Below are 20,096 nucleotides of genomic sequence, written 5' to 3' on the forward strand. Positions count from 1 at the left end.
GAAACATGGAACAAAAGAATGCAAAGGTGGGTGTTTGGGCTTGTATGATGTATTGAGAATAATACCTTGTACTCAACAAGAAAAAGAAACATTATGAGTAATAGAAAGACAGTGACTGACTTCATTCTCAAATGGAAGAAACTAATGTTTGTATTAATCAGACACAGAAATATAACTAAACAGCACCATACTTTTAGGACCTTTCCATGATACACTTGTTTTTCCCACCATGCTGGCAAAAATCAAATGCGAAGGATATATTACTATTTGTTTCATACACACACACACACACACACACACACACACACACACACACAGAAAAACTGAAAACAATTCATTATTACAATTCATTGCCATCATTAAAAATCCAGGCTAATTCATCAATACAATTCATAATTTTCATATTACAGATGGAACAGAATTCAAGCTCATTGAGAAGGGCTGTCCCTTCCTCCCCTTGACAGTCTTTTCTACCTCAAAGAACTACTCACATAAATTATTACATGAACAAATGGCAACCGTAATATCTGATGAAGCTTTCAGAAATATGTATCCATAATAATGTATGTTATGGTTGAGCCTTATGGCTCCGATACTGGGAGACGTGGTCGTAAGACTCCTCGGGAGTCAGATACTCTCAAGGAGCGAGAAAGGAAGCGGCTGCGGGATATCTTTGCAGAACCATCTGACGAGGATTCCTTTGAGGGTTTTACTGAGAGAATGGAGGAAGAGATGGTTGGCTCAGAGGAGGATGACATGGAATGGACTCGTGTGAGGGAGGATTTGGGTGCCACTGGCAATGATAGTATGGAAGGCGATTGGGGACCTTCAGGATTAGACCCATGGACAAGCTGGAGGGATGGGACGGGATCCACAGCTGGGGATGCTGTGGGGCGTAGTCAAAGGTGTTTCAGTTCTGATGAGGAAAGTGATGAGGAAACGCCTGGAATTAGGGTAACAGCTGATAGTGATGAGGAGCTGTAAACTGGCATAAAATGGGGTTTGGAAGCAACGGCTAATTGCGTTGGGCAAGGTAATCTGGACGAACGTTTGGGCTCTGTGTGGGAAATTCCTGAAGACGGGTGTGATTCGTTTGCTGACTACGTAAGTTACCAAGGACACTGGGCATAGACGGCGGGAGGAACTGTGTGGGCTTTTGTTGTGCAACCTGTGCTTAATCTTAATAGCTTGGACCTCCGTCGTCTTCTTGACGAATGCCATCTGTTTACTCTGGACTGACTGACTGACTACGGCCTCGGACTCTCCTTCTTGTGATTATCGTTGGACCTGGTGAACTACAAACGTCTGTACCTGCCTTACGACCTTCGGACCGGATTGGAACTTCGCTGACTGCTTCTGCCCTTGAATGCTGCGTTTGTATCTGGAAATTGTTTGCTGTGTGGAGGAGTAACCTCTTAGTTACTCAAACATAGCTTTTGGCAGCAGAGAAGCATCTGCTGCCAGTTTTTTGTATTCTTTTGAACCTTTTGTTCACCAGCTTTTGTTTGTTTTAGTTCCGGGCTGAAGTAAGCTTTTTTGGTTTAACCCGGATTAAACTCCGGTTTAATCCGGTTTATCTTTTGAACGTTTTCCTTGTGTCTTTTTACTTTTAAGGCCAATGTTTGCCTAGCCCTTGTCTTTTACGGGCATTTTTGGTTCTGTAACTCCAATAAACTTTGTTATATCTTATCTTGTGGCGTTCTGTCCTTGACAGATTGCCCAACGCCCATAAAAAAGTTTTTTCTTAGTAGTTAATTGCGTCAAGAAGACGATGGAAGAGCTCAAAGCTCGCTTTGATCAGTTGCAGGCTGCTTTTTACGCTGCACAAGCAGCACAGCCAGCCAAAGGACATGTTATGACTCCCGAACGTTTTGACGGGTCTCGGAACAAACTGCCTACCTTTTTGGCACAAATTGAACTCTATTTTTCCCAGATTAGTGTACAAGCTTTTCCTACGGACACTAGCAAGGTGGCATTTATTTTGAGTTTATTGACTGGTCCCGCAGGACAATGGGCCACTAATTTGATTTTGGGAAATGACCCAGTCAAGGACAATTTAAGTGATTTCAAAAAATTATTAACTGACACTTTTGGGGATCCCCTCCGTACGGAGAATGCTAGCTGGGCTCTTTACTGGTTGAAACAGGGAAAGGGGACTGTTTTGGATTATTTAAATAAGTTTAACTCGTATCGACATCAGTTAGACTGGGGGGAGAATGCATTTATGCTTTTGTTTATTGCGGGTTTAAATGACTACCTCCAGGATGAATTGGCACGTTTAGAGCCGGCAGAAAGTTGGGATGCCTTAATAGCTAAAGTGTTGCGTTTGGACGCCCGGTTCGAATCCCGTAAACAGTCTAGAGCTATGTCTGCGCCACCTGTGTTTGAGCCTAAGGCACTTGTGACAAAGGGGGACGAACCTATGGAACTCGGGGTGTTTAAAAGACTATCTATAGCAGAAAAAACCATAGGAGACAACTGGGGTTGTGTTTGTATTGTGGGAATGCTGGGCATTTTGCCAGAACTTGTAATGTAAAACCTTCCCAGCTTTCGGGAAAAGGCCAGCCCTAGTGCGACGTGAGTCCAACGCATTAGGGCTTTTAAAGCAGTCAACTGAGGGGAAGAAACATGTCTTTGTACCCATTTCTTTATCTGTTGGGGGGAAAGAACTTGCTTCGACTTTGGCACTGCTGGACTCAGGGGCTACGGTCTCATATGTGGATGTTGGGTTTGCAAGGAAGCATGGACTTCCTGTAGTGCGTAAAGCATGCGATGTATGGGTGGAAGGGGCGGATGGGAGACTATTGGAGACTGGGGTGGTTAATCATGACACCTCAGAGATAACGTGGGAGATACAAGGAGTAACGGGAAAGTTTGTTTGGGATATTACACGATTACCAAGGTATGACGTGATCCTGGGAATGGATTGGTTAATCTTAGTAAATCCTCAAGTGGACTGGGTAACGCGTACTATAGATTTTAAGAGGCAGGAATGTTTTGCTCTAAACCCTTCTCAGGTTGATATGGAGGGAGTGCCTGGTGAATATGGGGAATTTCAAGACGTATTTTGTAAGAAAGAAGCAGATAAGTTACCGCCTCATAGACCATACGATTGTGCCATTAGACTAGTGGACGGTGCAAAATTACCAGCAGGAAGGTTGTACGCCTTAACAGTACCAGAAAGGCAAGCCTTGAGAGAATTCCTTGACGAAAACCTAGCTAAGGGGTTTATTCGCCCATCTAGCTCTCCAACTGCTGCACCTGTGTTCTTTGTAGCTAAAAAGACAGGAGAACTCAGGTTGGTTTGTGATTACCGGGTTCTTAACAAGCACACCATTAGAGATAGGTACCCGCTACCTCTGATTTCGGAATTACTATCAAGGGTGCAAGGGGCTAAGATCTTTACCAAGCTTGACCTGCGGGGGGCGTATAACTTGATTAGAATACGGGAAGGTGATGAATGGAAGACGGCATTTAACACGTGTTTCGGATGCCACGAGTTCCGTGTAATGCCTTTCGGACTTTGCAATGCGCCTGCGGTCTTCCAAAGGTTCATAAACGATGTATTTAGAGACTTAATTGATCAATTTGTGGTGGTTTATTTGGACGATATATTAATTTTCTCTAAGGATGAAAAAGAACACCGACAGCATGTTAAGCAGGTACTACACCGCCTACGGGCTAATGGGCTTTTCGCTAAGGCTTCTAAATGTGTTTTTCATGTACCTGAAGTTGAGTTCCTGGGACATGTAGTTTCCGGAAAGGAACTCAAAATGGATCCGCATAAAGTTGACGCAGTCAACTCATGGCAAGAACTTAAGACTAAGAAAGATGTGCAGCGGTTCTTAGGCTTCGCTAATTACTACCGGGAGTTTATCCCAAACTTTGCCAAACTCACGGTACCTTTAACGCAACTCTTGCGTAAGAAACAACCGTTTGTGTGGGGACGGGAGGCTCACGATGCGTTCTTACAGTTAAAGTCTAGCTTCCAGGCAGACAATATACTAATACATCCGGATGTGGACAAGCCGTTCATAGTAGAAGCAGACGCTTCTAGCTATGCATTGGGGGCTGTATTATCTCAAAGGGATTCATCAGGGACTTTGCGTCCCTGTGGATTTTACTCTCGGCAATTAACACCGTTTGAACAAAATTATACCATATGGGAGAAGGAATTACTGGCTATCAAGGTGGCGTTTGAGGTGTGGCGGCACTGGTTAGAGGGCGCACGGCATCAAATTGTGGTCAGATCTGACCACAAGAATTTGGAACATTTGCAAACGGCCAAAAAATTAAATCAACGCCAGATTCGATGGGCTTTGTTTTTCTCTAGGTTTAATTTTAAAGTTCAGTTTGTGGAAGGGAAGGCAAATTTGCAGGCAGATGCATTGTCTCGCAAACCCGAGTTTAAGACCAGTGAGCAGGTAGTGTGCCAGACAATTTTGCCTACTGCCTCTTTATGTGTAGTGGAAAATGAGATGGGATTACATGCTCAAATCCTAGAGGCTCAGAAGGAAGATAACTGGACTCAAGAGCAACTCATGCTATTGTCAGTAGGGAATCGTACAATGTTGCCTCATTTACAAGATCAGAATGGCGTACTGGTACGCAATGGACAGGTTTATGTACCAGTGGGGGCACTCAGGTTGGAGGTCATTAGAGCACATCATGACGAACCCATGGCTGGGCATTTTGGCAGATTTAAGACCGTACAGCTCATTACCAGAAACTACTGGTGGCCAAAGATGCGACAAGACATTCTTCGCTTCTGTGATAGCTGCGCTGTTTGCCAGCAGAGTAAGACGCCTGTTGGGCGCCCTAGAGGTTTACTATCTTCCTTGCCTGTCCCTGAGAGACCATGGCAAATTATTTCCATGGATTTCATTTCTGATTTGCCTAAGTTTGGGGGTTATACATGTATTTGGGTGGTGGTGGATTTATTTTCTAAAATGGCTCATTTTATACCATGTTCGACAATCCCAGCGGCTCCTACATTGGCGTTATTGTTTACCAAGCACATTTACCGTTTACATGGCGCTCCTGAGGTGATTATTTCTGACAGAGCTCCACAATTTGTGTCGCGTTTTTGGAGACACTTTCATGAGTGTTTAGGAACTAAATTAAATGTCTCCTCAGCTTTTCATCCGCAGACGGATGGTCAATCTGAAAGAGTTAATGGGTTGTTGGAGCAATATTTACGTTGTTTCTGTTTAGACCAACCAACTGCTTGGGTAAAATGGCTATCGGTGGCTGAGTTCGCCTATAACAACGCCGTGCATACGTCTAGTCAGCATACCCCATTTGAGCTGACTTATGGTTTCCATCCACGGGGAGGTGTGGCGCCGTCAACCAATGTGGTTTCCTCTGACCCGGTGTACCGTTCTTCTGAAATGGCTGCTTTGCATGATGTTGCTCGTCGTTTACTATTAGAAGCTAAGGCAGCGCAAAAGACTCAAGCTGACCGTCATAGACAAGCAGGGGAAGAGTTGGAAGAGGGGGATTTGGTATGGTTGTCCTCTAAGTACATTAAACAGGCTGGGGGAAAGTTTGCGCCACGGTATTTGGGACCTTTTCCTATTGTTAAAAAGATTTCTTCGGTAGCGTTTCGTTTGCGTTTGCCCTCTACATTTAGGATCCATCCTGTTTTTCACCGTTCTTTGTTAAAATTAGATACCTCTGGACGTCGTGGTGCTGTAGCTGAAGACATCACTGCCGTCTCTCCGCCTTTGGAGGAGGAGGCCTTTGTGAGAGGGGATAGTGTTATGGTTGAGCCTTATGGCTCCGATACTGGGAGACGTGGTCGTAAGACTCCTCGGGAGTCAGATACTCTCGAGGAGCGAGAAAGGAAGCGGCTGCGGGATATCTTTGCAGAACCATCTGACGAGGATTCCTTTGAGGGTTTTACTGAGAGAATGGAGGAAGAGATGGTTGGCTCAGAGGAGGATGACATGGAATGGACTCGTGTGAGGGAGGATTTGGGTGCCACTGGCAATGATAGTATGGAAGGCGATTGGGGACCTTCAGGATTAGACCCATGGACAAGCTGGAGGGATGGGACGGGATCCACAGCTGGGGATGCTGTGGGGCGTAGTCAAAGGTGTTTCCGTTCTGATGAGGAAAGTGATGAGGAAACGCCTGGAATTAGGGTAACAGCTGATAGTGATGAGGAGCTGTAAACTGGCATAAAATGGGGTTGGGAAGCAACGGCTAATTGCGTTGGGCAAGGTAATCTGGACGAACGCTTGGGCTCTGTGTGGGAAATTCCTGAAGACGGGTGTGATTCGTTTGCTGACTACGTAAGTTACCAAGGACACTGGGCATAGATGGCGGGAGGAACTGTGTGGGCTTTTGTTGTGCAACCTGTGCTTAATCTTAATAGCTTGGACCTCCGTCGTCTTCTTGACGAACGCCATCTGTTTACTCTGGACTGACTGACTGACTACGGCCTCGGACTCTCCTTCTTGTGATTATCGTTGGACCTGGTGAACTACAAACGTCTGTACCTGCCTTACGACCTTCGGACCGGATTGGAACTTCGCTGACCGCTTCTGCCCTTGAATGCTGCGTTTGTATCTGGAAATTGTTTGCTGTGTGGAGGAGTAACCTCTTAGTTACTCAAACATAGCTTTTGGCAGCAGAGAAGCATCTGCTGCCAGTTTTTTGTATTCTTTTGAACCTTTTCTTCACCAGCTTTTGTTTGTTTTAGTTCCGGGCTGAAGTAAGCTTTCTTGGTTTAACCCGGATTAAACTCCGGTTTAATCCGGTTTATCTTTTGAACGTTTTCCTTGACAATGTATGTATCTTTGGTGGGTAGCTTTCTTCACGTGTATGTATGTATATGTGTGCGTGTATATATATATATGTATATGTGTGCATGTGTGTGTGTTTGTATTCATCATCATAAAAACTACTACTACTACTACTACTACTACTACTAATAATAATAATAATAATAAGTTTATTTGTATCCCGCCTCCATCTCCCCCGAAGACCAAAAATTCTTGGAATGCAGCTGGCAGTGGAACGACCTCACAGGCAATATGGCAGTGCCATTTTTGTACGATCTGGTGTAGCAATCTCGGCAACTTCACTCACAGAAGTGAACAACATTGAAATCTTATCTGTGGAACTTGATAGTTGCACCATATCATCACTCTATAAACCACCTGGGGCTGATTTCTACTTTAAACCCCCAACCAATTGCCACAATCATGAAGCCCAGTTTGTTGTGGGAGATTTCAATAGCCATAGCTGTGTCTGGGGCTATGACGAAGATGATAGAAATGGCAAAGCAGTTCTAACGTGGGCCGACAATAGTAGAATGAGCCTCCTTCATGACAGTAAATTACCACCATCATTTAATAGCGGCCGATGGAAGCGTGGTTATAACCCTGATCTGATTTTTGTAAAGGAAAGCATAAGCCACCAATGCACCAAAAGGGTATTAAACCCAATACCTAACACACAACACCGACCAATATGCTGCGTAGCATATGCAGCTGGAAGACCAAAAAGTGTCCCATTCCGCAGAAGATATAACTTCAAAAAAGCTAACTGGACAAAGTTTACAGAGACCTTGGAAGTGGCTATTTCTGATATAGAACCTTCTATAGAAAATTATGACCTGTTTGTAGAAGCTGTGAAAAGATCCTCAAGGCTCTCAATCCCTAGAGGCTGTCGCACAAGCTACCTACCAGGCCTAAACGAAGAATCACTAAATCAGCTACAGGAATATCTCAGACTATTTCAAGAGAATCCATACAGTGATGGGACTATAGCAGCAGGCCAAAAACTATCTACAGCCTTAGCTAATGCTAAGAAAGACTGTTGGATAGAGCTGCTTGAGAACCTGGAAATGTCCAAGAGTAGCCGAAAAGCCTGGCAATTGCTGAAACGCCTGGATAGTGACCCTCTGGTCATCCATGGACACGCGAACGTGACACCAGATCAGATAGCTCACCAGCTAATTCAGAATGGGAAAACCAACTGCAGCAGAATAAAGATGAAAATCAACAGGGTGCCAGAACTTGAAACCCACCAGTTGTCTTCTCCTCTAAACCTGAAAGAACTCAGAGAAGCCATCAAGCGATGTAAGACTGGTAAAGCACCTGGCCTAGATGACCTGATGATGGAGCAAATCAAACACTTGGGGGCCAAAGCTGAAAACTGGCTTTTGAAATTCTACAATCAATGCTTGGCACACAAACAGATTCCCAGAGCATGGAGGAAAACTAAGATCATTGCCATCTTAAAACCTGGTAAAGATGCCTCCAATGCCAGGAACTACCGACCAATCTCCCTCTTATGTCATCTATACAAAGTCTATGAGAGGATGCTATTAAATCGATTAGGACCTGTTATCGAACCCAAGCTTATTTCACAACAAGCAGGTTTCAGACCAGGGAAAAACTGTACAGGTCAAATTCTTCATCTGACTGAGCATATCGAGGAAGGCTATGAGAAAGGCTGCATTATGAGAACAGTTTTTGTGGACCTTATGGCAGCCTATGACACGGTGCAACATAGAAAAATGCTGCATAAAGTCTACCATATCACCCGGGACTTTGACTGTCCAGACCCTCCTGGAAAACCGCAGCTTCTATGTGGAGTTTCAGGGCCAGAAAAGCAGATGGAGAAGGCAAAAGAATGGTTTACCCCAAGGCAGCGTCCTTGCACCGACCTTATTTAATATCTTCACAAACGATCAGCCACAACCACCACTCACAAAGAGCTTTATATATGCTGATGACCTTGGCCTTACAACACAAGCGAAAGATTTTGAAACAGTTGAAAAGCAACTCACCAATGCCTTGAAAGATCTCTCCAGCTACTACAAAGAGAACCACCTGAAGCCTAACCCTGCCAAGACACAAGTGTGTGCTTTCCACCTACGTAACCGTGAAGCCAACAGGAAACTGAAGGTTACTTGGGAAGGCCAAGAGCTCGAGCACTGTTTCCATCCTAAATACCTTGGTGTCACCTTAGACCGAACACTAACATATAGGAAACACTGCATGAACACCAAGCAGAAGGTAGCTGCACGCAACAACATCCTGCGGAAACTGACTGGCAGTGCATAGGGTGCAGACCCACAAGTAATAAGAACATCAGCCCTGGCCTTGTCTTTCTCAACTGCTGAGTACGCCTGTCCTGTTTGGCACAAGTCTGCCCATGCGAAGCAGGTGGACATAGCACTGAATGAAACATGCAGAATCATCACAGGATGCCTTAAACCTACACCTGTTGATAAACTCTACAAGTTAGCTGGCATTGCCCCTCCTGACGTGCGATGGGAAGTTGCTGCTAACTGCGAGAGAAAAAAGGTTGAACACTGTGAAAGCCACCCACTGCATGACTATCAGCCTCCTCCCACCAGACTCAAATCAAGGAAGGGCTTCATGAGAACCACCACTTCTCTTGATGTTCCTCCAGCAGCAGCAAGGGTGTCTCTCTGGGCAGCTAAACCTGGCAATCCCAACTGGATGATCCCCCATGAGGGTCTTCCTCCAGGGGCAAACCAAGAATGGGCAACATGGAAGTCCCTAAACAGACTGGGAAGCGGAGTGGGCAGATCAAAAGACAACTTGGCAAGGTGGCACTACCTGGAGGAATCCTCCACCTTGTGTGACTGTGGAGCAGAACAAACAACTCCGCATATGTACGCTTGCCCACAATGCCCTGCCTCATGTACGGAGGAGGAGTTGTTTAAAGCTACGGACAATGCAGTTGCTGTTGCCCGCTTTTGGTCCAAAACTATTTAGTTGCTTGTGATTTTCTTTTTTTTCCCCCCCATCATTTTGAAATGTATTTGTCGTGAAATGCTTTTGACACGAAATAAATAAATAAATAAATCTCATTGCAATGAGCCTTCTCCACCACCAAGCCACTGTGAAACAAGCAGAAGACTTCTGGCAGCATCATTCACTCATTCACTTGCAGGACTGTAGACCTCCATCAAATGAAAAGTTCCCCTCAAGTTTATGGTGCAATCCAGAGGTTATTTACAATTGTAGCAATAGTGCCGACAAGCCCCACTGAACTAAGGAAGGTTTTTTTTCTGACCATACTTAAAATTGGTCTGTGTGTGAGTCTCTCTTGTAGGCCATTCTCAAAACTAGATATAGGTGAAATCAGGGCTGAAGCCGGGGGGGGGGGGGGGTGTGTGTTGGGGATTCAAACCCCCCTCCTAAATTTTTCAGGTTAAAACAAAAACCTGGTTTACTCATGAATTTTAACTGGTTAACCAACTCCCTGTGCTAAGTCTATGAGACGCAAAAAAGAAAAAAATTAAGACTCCCTCCAGAACTACAAGCACATATTGACAGACCTGTAAAGGCTGGGGGGGGGGGGGGGTTCAACCCCTCCCCCAAAAAATTTCACACACACCCCCCAAAAAAATTCTGGCTACGGCCCGGGGTGAAATATGTCCGGGGCACAATGTGGCAGGCTGTTTGGGTGGCCCTCACACCATCTAAACTTCAGAGACCTTTTTCTAGCTAAAAATTTATAGGTTTTTGTATTCTAAGGACTTCAGTTGTGATGAAAATAGCTTGTACAACCCACAACATGCCACATTGTTTAATATCAAAAACATTGTTAATTTTTAAATAGCCACTTACCCTCATTTGGGGGCTGATTTAGGTCCCACTTTGGAAAAAAGATGAGGTACTAATGCAATAAATAAACACAAGTTGTGCAGTCTAAAGCCCTTTCCACATAGCTGTATAAAATCCACATTGAACTGGATTATATGGCCCAAGCATATGGAATCATCTTTGCTTTCAGGTACTCAGTGAAATAAGGAGCAATGCTCATTTGTAAATATGCCCCCAAGACATTTTCCTGGGTTGGAAGCAGCTTAAAGAGTCTGTCAGTACTGGACAAAGCTCCTACAAATAAACAAACCCATAAACATTATTAAAACAGGACTTCTTTATTATAGTTCTGGGAATGTTGATTCAGGCATCCTGGCTCATTTGTCCTTCCCTACTGTTCCACACTATGCTCCCACCAGCATTGTCCTACCCACATCCCTTTGTCTGCTCCAACTTCTTATAACTTTTCCTTCTTTTAAAAGCTAAACTGAAAGCTGCTTAACAGGACCATCTTTGGGGTATTTTTGACATATAAGGCTAAATCCAACACAAGCCCTGCCAGTCTTTTGCAAGCAAAACAATATGGTGTGTTTTTTCAGCTCACGGTTCAATTGCTGTCGTGCACTAGTACTATTCAGTACATAAGACAAATGTTGCAGTGGATCATGGCCCAAAGAGTTTGTTGAGGGGAAATGGCATTGAAATGGGATGTGGAATGGCCTTGAAATGGAGCAGAGGAATAGCGTTGTTGTAGCTCGCCCACGGTTCAAAGACTGAAACTAGTTTCCCAGTGTTACCAAGTTCCACAAGACCGGATTCACCTTGATTGGAAGGCTAATTGCCTTCATGACTCAAACTGCTTGTGGAGAGTATCCTGGAATTTCATTTGCTTGTTTGAAGCAACTTTGCCTTGCTTTTGCAAAGTTGGGGGTATTCTAGAATGTGCTGGAAACGCCACAGTATCCTATGGTTTCAGGGCAGTATGGACAGCCAGACCAGGTCTATTTCAGCCTAATCCACTGTCCAGAGTAGACATTGGCACCATCACCCTTTCCCTGTGCTCATCAGCATCAGGAAAGGGCATAGTACAGAAAATTTAAGTGGAGACAGGAAGAAAGGAGTCCCACAACTAACTCTGTAGCTTTAGGGACTTGAGGAGAAGGGCATGTCTTAGGCAGAAGTCATAGATCCCAGTTTCCAAGTGAAGAGTCTTTTCAACTTCACTGAGTATCCATTGCATTTTATAGCCCTACTGTTGTTTGGGTTTCTTTGCAAGCATGTCTCACAGAAATGCACTAGTGCAGAGCATTTAAACAAAATGTGCTTTGAATCTTGAAAGGACACTGTTCCAAAGCCATTGGCTTTTTGAGTGCAGCACAACTGTAGATTTGAAGCAACTTTAAATCATTAGTAAGCCAGCCTTGAGTTTAATGGATGACATAGTTATAAACATTTCCAAAACTAATTATTGACCTCCTGCAGACATTCGTGCCCCCATATCACAACATCTACATTTTCAGCTAACTAAAATACACTGAACCAAGGAAATCATTACATGTAAGACATTTCCTGTGCAGGTAGGCTGTACAAACAAACCCAAGTCATCTAACTGTAGGCAGTTGAGCCTCTGTTCTAATAAAAACACTGGAAGACAAGTAGTGAATTCATCATACTATTAATAGTAAATATTTACACAATGAAGTTTGGTGGGTTATGACAATGCAGTATACTGCTCATGCTACTTTACCCAGAACATGATTATTAGGGAAAGAGAAGATGAAGAAGAAATACAATCTCAGTTCTGTAAAAGAGCTAGAATTGAGTTTTAGGAATTGAAAGACAGACATTGCATAAAGAAGTCAATTGAAAGAGAATTTTAAAAACAACTGTACTTCAGAATGTTTATTACACACCCATATACATCTGTAGTTGCTGATCCTGCAACATTCCTGTTACTTACCTTGGTGCAACAGGTTCCTTCTGCTTCTGTGCCAACATGCCACAGGAAAATGATGCCAGGAAGTTGGATTCTTCTCTCTCAATTTCCCCATTCCCCCTCACTAGTCCAAGGTAGCCATTTTTCTCTATTCACCTCATATCCACTATCTATGCTAATGTGACTATAGTGGAATAGAGGGTCGGTATGATACATTCCTGAAATTTCTGCCACATGTTGCTTAGTGTCAAGTGTCTACTCTGTGACAGTAGCAGATCACTAAATGAAGTTGCCATAAATAAATTCCTTCTCCCAGCCTGTCAAATGCATAACCCTGTTGACTGGGATCTTATGGCAATTTTTCCCAACAAATATTAAGGTAACTGAAGTGCCTTATCACAACATCTCTAATTTTAGAAAGTCGGTTAATCTATTCCAAGAATGACTCTATATTGAACAGGGGTAGATGGACCTCAGAAAGAGTGATCCAGAGGTCCTTGGGTCAAATTCTTTCAAGGAGCCTGACGACAGTCAAGATAAAGATGATCACTTGGCTCCATAAGGGCTATCAATCACATGATCGCTCTTTACGCCTTATCTTCACTTTTGAGGATAAGTCTATAACAGAGGAATTATGGGCCCTTAGGTTCCGGCTGCTCTCATGGGGCATTACCATTAGAAGAGTATGTGTGGACCCCGTGATTCGCCCTTTGGTGGCCAACCTATCTTTACACACTCAACCATCTGTTAGGCCCAGAGATAATAGGATGTGTAGTCCTCAGCATAGGCTCCCCCCTTTAGAAAAGTCTCAATTAGAGACTCTGGCCCAATCATTTTCCGTACCAGACCAGCAACTTTCACCCTCTTCAACCTCACTACGTTTTTCCAGTAGGCCCCATTTATCCCCTTCTTTTGAAGTAAAGTTAGATGGTGTGTCTAGTAACCTTTTGGATCCAGGGAGCTGACTAGATTCTCTTAAGGATGCTCCAATTGAGCCAGACTCCTTGGAGGGTGGGGAACAGGCGGGGGGTGGCTCCATCGAGGTTGTGTGGGGGAGGAGGAGGAATTGCCGTCAACGAATTTCCAGGGAGAAGTGCAACAGGGTTCTTGCGACCCTGGAGAAGGATAGGTGTGGTAGCCTCCATGGTAGCCCCTCCCGGCTGAAGGTCCTGCTGTTTAATGCCAGATCCATCAAAGGTAAATCATCTATTATCCAGGATCTAATCATGGATGAACATGCGGATCTGGCCTGCATCACCGAAACCTGGTTGGATGATCTGGGTGGGGTTAGTCTTACCCAGCTTTGTCCTCCGGGTTTCGGGGTGCATCAGCAGGCCAGGCCAGGAGGGCGGGGAGGTGGGGTTGCGGTGGTCTTTAGGCAGTCCATCGCCCTGGTCAGATGCGTCGCTTTGCAATCTGTCGGGTTTAAGTGTCTCCACTTGAAGGTGGGTACCCGGGACAGTTTGGGGATTCTGCTGGTGTACCGTCCACCCCGCGACACAGCAGTCTCCCTGCCTGAGCTAGCAGAGGTGGTTTCTAGCGTGGTGTTGGGTTCCCAGCGCCTGTTGGTGCTGGGCGACTTCAACATTCACGCTGAGACCACCTTGACAGGTGCAGCTCAGGAATTCATGGCCGCCATGACGACCATGGGTCTGTCCCAAATAATATCGGGTCCCACTCATCAAGCTGGACATACACTCGACCTGGTTTTTGTTGTGGGCGACGATTTGGTCGGAGTGGAAGAGCAAATTATTCTTCCATTGTCATGGTCCGACCACTATCTGATCAGTTTAAGACTAACCGTCTCTTCCAACCTCCGCAGGGGTGGTGGACCAATTAAGATGGTCCGCCCCAGGAGACTTATGGATCCTGAGAGATTCCTGAGGTCTCTTGGGGATCTGTCTACCATGGAAGCTGACGATCCTGTCGATGCCCTGGTCACTCGTTATAATGGCGAGTTGTCCAGGGCAATAGACACGATCGCTCCTGAGCGTCCCCTCTCGCTGCATGGAGTTGCCCCAGCTCCCTGGTTTACTGGGGAGCTGGCGGAGATGAAACGTGCAAGAAGGAGACTAGAGTGCCGCTGGCGGACAACTCGTGACGTATCTGACCGAGCACGGTCTAGAGCCGCTATTAGGGCCTATTCCGCGGCATTGCGGGCAGCCAGGAAAGTTTTCTCGACTGCCCGCATCGCGTCTGCAACAAATAGATCTTCAGAGTTGTTTCGAGTTGTTGGGGAGCTCCTCCACCCTCCTCAGGTCGGGGGAGCACCCGACATCTCGTCAACTCGGTGTAGCGAGTTCGCTCACCATTTTGCAGACAAAGTCGCTCAGATTCGTTCCGACTTAGACGCCGGCCTTGATGCATTGCCAGGTGAGGTAACCGAGGCATCTGTCTGTTCGATCTTGTGGGATTCGTTTCGGCTTGTGCAGCCTGATGATGTGGACAAGATTCTTGGAGCGGTGAGGGCGACCACCTGTGCCCTTGACCCTTGCCCATCTTGGCTCTTAAAACAAGCCAGTGGAGGGCTAGTTGATTGGTTTGTGAGAATAATCAATGCCTCTTTGGAGCAGGGCATATTTCCATCTGGCCTAAAACAAGCTGTGGTGAGGCCTGTTTTGAAGAAAGCCTCCTTGGATCCGGCTAACCTCAGTAACTACAGACCAATCTCTAACCTTCCATTCTTGGGCAAGGTCTTGGAGCGGGTGGTTGCTTCCCAGCTCCAGGGATTCTTGGAAGATACGGATTTTCTGGACCAATCGCAGTCTGGTTTCAGACCTGGCTACAGTACCGAGACGGCTTTGGTCGCCTTGGTGGATGACCTCCGCAGAGAGCTGGACAGGGGGGGTGTGACCCTGCTGGTTCTCTTGGACATCTCAGCGGCTTTCGATACCATCGACCATGGTATCCTTCTGGGACGTCTCTCTGGGATGGGCCTTGGGGGTACTGTTCTGCAGTGGCTCCAGTCCTTCCTAGAGGGCCGTTCCCAGTTGGTGAAGCTGGGGGACACCTGCTCGGACCCCTGGCCATTGACCTGTGGGGTCCCGCAAGGTTCCATTTTGTCCCCCATGCTTTTTAATATCTACATGAAACCGCTGGGTGAGGTCATCCGGAGTTTTGGAGTGCGGTGCCATCTCTACGCGGATGACACCCAACTCTACTACTCCTTTCCACCTAATTCCAAGGAAGCCCCTCGGATACTGGACCAGTGTCTGGCCGCTGTATTGGCCTGGATGAGGGCGAACAAGCTGAAGCTCAATCCTGACAAGACAGAGGTCCTCCAGGTCAGTCGTACGTCTGATCGGGGTATTGGGTGGCAACCTGTGCTTGACGGGGTTGCACTCCCCCTGAAGGCACAGGTCCGCAGCTTGGGGGTCCTCTGGACTCTGCGCTGACACTTGAGGCCCAGGTGTCGGCCGTGGCTGGGAGGGCCTTTGCACAACTAAAACTTGTGTGCCAGCTGCGACCATACCTCGAGAAGTCAGATCTGACCATGGTGGTCCATGCCTTAGTTACCTCTAGACTGGATTACTGCAATGCGCTCTACGTGGGGCTGCCTTTGAAGACGGCTCGGAAACTACAACTAGTACAACGATCGGCAGCCAGGTTTCTAACGGGCAGATTACAGGGCGCGCTCAACGCCGCTGTTTAAAGAGCTCCACTGGCTGCCATTTATTTTCCGAGCCCAATTCAAGGTGCAGGTTATCACCTACAAAGCCCTAAACGGTTCGGGACCCACCTACCTTCGAGACCGCATTTCCCCCTATGAACCCGCACGACCTCTTCGCTCGTCGGGGGAGGCCCTCCTCTCGCTTCCACCAACTTCGCAGTTGCGGTTGGTGGGGACGAGGGAGAGGGCCTTCTCCGCCGTGGCCCCCCGGCTGTGGAACTCGCTCCCCAGGGAGATTAGGCAGGCCCCTACCCTACTTTCTTTCAGGAAGAGCCTGAAAACTTGGCTATTCCAGAAGGCCTTCGTTGACTGATCCTTGTGGGATCATGTTATTTCCCTATTAAGCAGTAGACCCTCTGGATTGTTTTTAGGATTCATTCAGCACTTTAAGTATTACACCTGCTGTATAATTATCCCTCCCTGATAACTTGATATTGCTTTGCACCTTGGCCTGGATCTTTTGACCCAAATCGGGATTTTAATATTATTGTGTATATTGACTTTTATGACTGTTTTTAATCATGTTGAAGTTTTACTGCTCGGTTTAATGTTTTATCTGATTTGTGCTGTCGTGTCTGGGCATGGCCCCATGTAAGCCGCCCCGAGTCCCTCCGGGGAGATGGGGCGGGATATAATAATAAAATTATTCTTATTTATTATTATTATTATCATCCAAGTCCTCAGGCTAGCTTGGATGTCAGTAGTTGTCGCTTTTGTTTCCTTCACCTTTGCATATTGAATGTTTTCAGTCTGTACCAAGATTCAAATCCCAGCTCAGCCATGGAAACCCATTGGGTGACTTTGGAAAAATCACATTCTGTCAGTCTCCATAAGTTGGAAACAATTTAAAGGCACACAACAAGAAATTTTACTTAGAACATTTAACTAGTTAATTCCAACCTTTGACACTGAGTCTCATTAGTAAACACATTTCACGTATGAAGTCTAGATATAGGTAAGGTAAGTAATTAATTTATACATAACTAGTTAAATTTAACTCATTATTTCATAGTTTCGTGCACATCCTAAACTAACCTGCAGTCCACTGTTGCAGTGAAAGATGAAAATCTGTTACCAGCCCTTTTAGCATGTATAAAATATCATTTCATGCTAACCATTAGGTAGGCTATTAATAGTCTTCTAAACAAAATCAAGGGAGTAATAATATTAAGTAAAACATTGTCTCTCTCTGTGCAAGTTTCTTTTTCAGCTATGTGATTTTGTTAGGGGTAGAAAAGTTCATTTGAGAGCTTATCAAACCTACAAAAAAAGAGGAAACAAAAAAGAGGCACACAAAGGACTACTTTAAAGAAGGGTCGCCACCACTTTGAGCTGTATACAATGAAGGAAAGGGCATCACTTCAAGAGGATAAAGAGATCTGAGGAGGAAACAAAGGGCTGTAATTGTAACCTCCTATCTGTAAATCTGAGGTGATGAAGGAAAAGTAGGTGGGTGAGGAGTTAACAAGAATAGAATGAAACTGAGCTTTGTTGCAAAAGTAAAATTAGCTCACTGAGAACCTTTGTTTTCCATATCATTTTTAGTCTAGCATTATTTTACCTAACTTCACAAAGGAGAGCTCTTTTACAAATTGTAACAAGCAATCACTGAACTTGAACTAATTTTAATTCATTGTCCATTTCAGCTAATTAATACCCTTGAATTAGAAAATGGCTCACTAGCAATGCTCTATTTGGAGTCTGTCAACGTTATCATTGTAGTTGCTCTTTTCAAGAGAACCCTCTTTTAAAAACCTAAGCTTAAGCCTGACAAAGCTTGTCAACAGTTGGCTACATCTAGGAGTATTTCCTTCAGAAGTAGTTTCTAATCCCAATGTTCAGTTTAAGTGCCATTCTCAACACTTAATGGAAAGTTGAAATAATGGTATTATATATATGATTGCTAATTGACCAGGGGGAAAATATCCAGCTTTGTCTACCCTCCTCTATTTCATGCATACCCTGAGGCACATGTATCAAATTCAACACCCATGGGCAGATACCATGTCATTTTATGTGGCCGTCCAGCTACTGGACTACAACTCCTGTTTTTATCATCATCATCATCATCATCATCAACAACAACAACAACAACAATAACTTTATTTTTGTATCCCACCTCCATCTCCCCAAAGGGACTTGGGGCGGCTCACATGGGGACAAGCCTAACAGCATAAGTTAAAAACACAGATCAATAAAAATTAAAAACATTGTAACAACATAAAACACATAAGCAGCAATTTAAGACCTGGACAATAATAATGACTGAGTATGCAAAGGATAAAATTGTGTAGAATTCTGTATAGGGCTCCTGGGTGGTATAAGGACGATCATGGATAAGGGCGGAGGAGCAGTCTCAATCAAATACGAACAACCTAAAAGGTGAGGAACAGTGATAAAGTGCAATAATTGATAATGACTTATAAACAGGCTAAGTATCTGATGGGACTACTTACTCAAAGGCGCACCAGAACATCCACATTTTTAGGTCTTAGCAGAAGGTGGACAGGGAAGGTGCAGGTCGAGGGGCCACCACCGAGAAGGCCCTCTCCCTCGTGCCCACCAGACATGCTTGAGACGAAGGCGGGAGTGAGAGGAAGGCTTCCCCGGTGGAGCTTAGGGCCTGTGTAGGTTCATAGGGGAGGAGGAGATCACAGAGATAAGCAGGTTCTGAATGATTTAGGGCTTTATAGGTGATAACCTGCACCTTGAATTGGGCCTGGAAACTTATCGGTAGCCAGTGGAGCTGCTTAAGCAGGAGGGTTGACTGCTGTCTGTAGCTCGCTCCAGTTATTAGTCTGGCCACTGATCTTTGTACCAACCGTAGTTTCCGAGCTGTCTTCAAAGACAGCACCACGTAGAGCGCATTGCAATAATCCAGTCTGGAAGTAACTAAGGCATGAACCATCATGGCCAAGACAGACGTCACGATTAGACATCATAACTAGAACTGATGGGAGTTGTGATATAGTAACAGCTGGAAGGCTGCAGTTTGTTCTGTTCAGTCAGGATAGTGGGATTTGTGAATATGATGTCTGATGCCTATTAACCTTTCCCCAACTTCCGAGCCACAAGTGCTGTAGGATTGCAATTCCCATTATAATAACTTTATTTATTTTTTTATACCCCGCCTCTATCTCCCCAAAGGGGACTCAGGGCGGCTTACATGGGGCCAAGCCCGAATAAAAACAATAGCAATATAAAACACAACAATAGACAATAGACATGCACAATTATAAAAATTTAAACATTAGCCAATAAAAACAAATGACAAGAACTAATAAAAACATGGATTAAAACAGAGAGGTTGTAAAAGTAGACTGGGCAATGTGCACCATATAAATATTGTAAACACGAGGTGACTGATAAAGTGTTGCAAATTCTTGGAAGTGCAAATTGGGATGGGAATAGACCCTGTGTCTATATCAAGTTGACAGAGGTAAAAAGTGCATTATCCCCAGTACACATGGCAGATAATCAAAAAGGATGGGAGTTGTCATTCAATAACACCTGGGGGAACAAATCTGGGTAAAAACTAAAGACCACTGACCACTGTGTAAAAAAAATATATACCTGGCTTTGTGTATCCACAGTCTCTTTATCCATGGATTCAACGTCCCTTTGAAGGCAACCAAAAGGTTGGTTTTGCTCCTGATGAAAATGAGTTTGACATCTCTACCCTTGGGATATTTTTGTGGCAACTAAAGCCCTTCCATTAAAAAATGTTTTTCATTAAAATTGTCTTCAAGTGTCTCCTAAAAGATATAGGAAGGAATTTTAGAAAATTATGTCTTGCTGGCCATTTTCAGATATAGAACAACCTTTATTCCTAACAAGAAGCAACCCAGAAATTGATTTGCAGGTCACTTACTCTTTGAAGAAACTCAGTATTTAG

The 20,096-nt window shown here is 44.9% G+C and overlaps 1 long non-coding RNA gene across 1 annotated transcript; it reads left to right on the forward strand.

The window, feature by feature from the left end:
* Window positions 1-647: 647 nt before the first annotated feature.
* On the forward strand, window positions 648-1,689 carry LOC134299664 (uncharacterized). The gene is made up of 2 exons (XR_010006924.1): window positions 648-1,104; window positions 1,188-1,689. It is a non-coding gene; the product is annotated as an uncharacterized LOC134299664 (long non-coding RNA).
* The last annotated feature ends 18,407 nt before the right edge of the window (window positions 1,690-20,096 follow it).

This window comes from Anolis carolinensis, chromosome 1 (genome assembly GCF_035594765.1).
Source record: "Anolis carolinensis isolate JA03-04 chromosome 1, rAnoCar3.1.pri, whole genome shotgun sequence".
Classification (NCBI taxonomy): domain Eukaryota; kingdom Metazoa; phylum Chordata; class Lepidosauria; order Squamata; family Dactyloidae; genus Anolis; species Anolis carolinensis.